The sequence below is a fragment of the Physcomitrium patens genome, chromosome 20, assembly GCF_059467195.1.
Source record: "Physcomitrium patens ecotype Gransden chromosome 20, ASM5946719v1, whole genome shotgun sequence".
NCBI lineage: Eukaryota > Viridiplantae > Streptophyta > Bryopsida > Funariales > Funariaceae > Physcomitrium > Physcomitrium patens.
The window spans coordinates 495,001-497,500 of NC_143429.1; positions in this window are offsets into that span (position 1 = coordinate 495,001).

Here is a 2,500-nt window from a genome sequence, read left to right on the forward strand (position 1 = left end):
AGTTGACCCCTCCATCACCTCATCCGATCGATTTCATCCACCTCTCGCCTCCTACCTCCGCACCACCTGAAGTACATTCTAAGCCCTGGCCCCCAAACCTTTGACGGAGAGGGGGGTCGATAGTCCACTTCTTAAGCAATAGTCCGGTGGGGGAGAAACGGCTAACCCGCACCTTATATTGACATAGGCTAGCATATGGAGTAACCCTCGTTGAACCAAGGCCCCCCGACCCGCTTTGGCTGATCGGGGGGTTCCGGGAGCAAATTCTGGTGGGCGAGTACAGTGGATCCTAGATCGATCGAACAAGGTAACTTCGAAAACAAACTCCCGAATCTTTCCCAAACAGCTCTTCCATAGTTTTTCCAGTCCGCAGCAACGACTCAGGTTTGGATGGGCGAAATCACGACGGCAGCCACAAAAAAATGGATCTCCGACATCACACAACCCGACACACCTAAGTTTCGCGAGGCTCGGCCCCTCTTCCCCTTCGGATGTCCCCCTTCGGTACACCACCACATCATGCCATCCAGTCTGGAGCGTCGCCGACTCCCGTTGGCCAAGGTAGGGCCAACACAAGAGTAGCGGACGAACCAGTCATCTGGTCTTACCGGAGAAAGGGAGAGGTAGACTGCCACCACCAAACCCCACCCAAGCACACACCAGGCAGCAAAAAGCCATCATCCTAAAAGATGGTCCCACTTCACAAGACGAGGAGGTTCCCGTCCTTCATTCCAACCCCAGGTGAGAACACACACACCCTTCTTTGCGATGGATAAAAGGCAAAAAGAGAGGGCAAAAAGCCAACGGCAAATTCCAACCAGACCCCCAGAGGCACACACCACAAAAAGTGAAGCCAGAGAGAGCCAGACAAAGAGAAGGATAGAGAGAGAGGGAGAGTTAGACCCCCGGAAGAGAATCATAGGTGCTGCGGCCTTTTTCGGGAATGTGACCAGGAAAGAGAGAAACCGACGAGGCCGATACACACATTAAAAATGAAAAAGTAACCATCACCGCGAAGGATTTTCCTCAAAAGACAAATCAGCAAGAAGTATGTCCAATCCTGGGGCCCATCGCCCCTCCAAATTAATGGAGGGGTCGGATAGAAATTTATAGAAATGTTACTTTTGTGAAACCCCTAGCCGACGAGAGAACTCTCACCGGTTTCGAAGTTCCATTTTCACATTCCGACCTGGGATGTTATGACTCCTCGGCCCACACTGCGAACGCGTCCCACACCCCTCCAAGTTTATCAGGAATTTCACCTGAGCTTGCAATAGAGATCGAGCGCGGTGGCGGTCACAGTGGTGGTCGACCAGGCGGAGCTTGAACGGCCTCGGCAAACACTTCTCCCCACCCTCCCAAATGAATGAGAGAATGGCTTGACAATACCGAGGCCATCGCCCCCCGCCAAAAATGGTTACTAGCTCTTGGGACTCGCTGCGACGTTACGCGTATCGGCACAAGACCAACCCTCTTTTTCCAGTCGCCCGCGCACCAAAAAAAATTTTGGCAGCGGGACTCACAATCCTTGACAGCCAGCTCACCATATAATACTCGGCGACCCTCCGCGGGACCTCCTCAGAGGGTCGCGTCGCCGGGAAACTAACCCCCACTCCTCACTGATCCAAGGTAACACGCCAGAAGTATCCAGGTAACCCCAGTAGTATCCAGGTATCCCCCTGCGAACGTCGGTACTGGGCTCAAAGAAGGCAGCGAGCAGTCGGGACCCGTAGGCACCGAGCAACCGTCACCCCCTCACGACTTTTCCCGAGACGCTTCAGAGGAACCCTTCCCCACATAGTACTCTCTGTGGGATTCGGCAGGCCCCCGTCCTACTGCACTAAGGAAGTTCCGAGACACACTTTTTTTTGTGGAAGACCACCCACCCTCCCTGTCCTGCCTGCTATCCCCGCCGCGACTCCTGGTCCCGGCCCTCCTCCCCGACTTCCTCCTTGTCCCGCTGCGAGTCCCGGACCTCCTCCCCACTACCTACTCCCGCCGCGAGTCCCAGTCCCGGCCTTCCTCCTCCTCCTCCTCTTCCCTAGTCCCGGCGCGAGTCCCGGACCTCCTCCCCCACTTCCTAGTCCCGTCGCGAGTCCCGGACCTCCTCCCCTCTTCCTAGTCCCGGCGCGAGTCCCGGACCTCCTCCTTCTCTTCCTTGTCCTGCCGCGAGTCCCAGTCCCGTCGCGAGTCCCGGACTTCCTCCTTCTCTTCCTTGTCCCGCCGCGACTCCCTAGTCCCGTGGCGAGTCCCGGACTTCCTCCTCCTCTTCCTTGTCCCGCCGCGACTCCCTAGTCCCGTGCGCGAGTCCCGGACTTCCTCCTCCTCTTCCTTGTCCCGCCGCGACTCCCTAGTCCCGGCGCGAGTCCCAGGCGCGAGTCCCGGACTTCCTCCTCCTCTTCCTTGTCCCGCCGCGACTCCCTAGTCCCGGCGCGAGTCCCAGTCCCGTCGCGAGTCCCGGACTTCCTCCTCCTCTTCCTTGTCCCGCCGCGACTCCCTA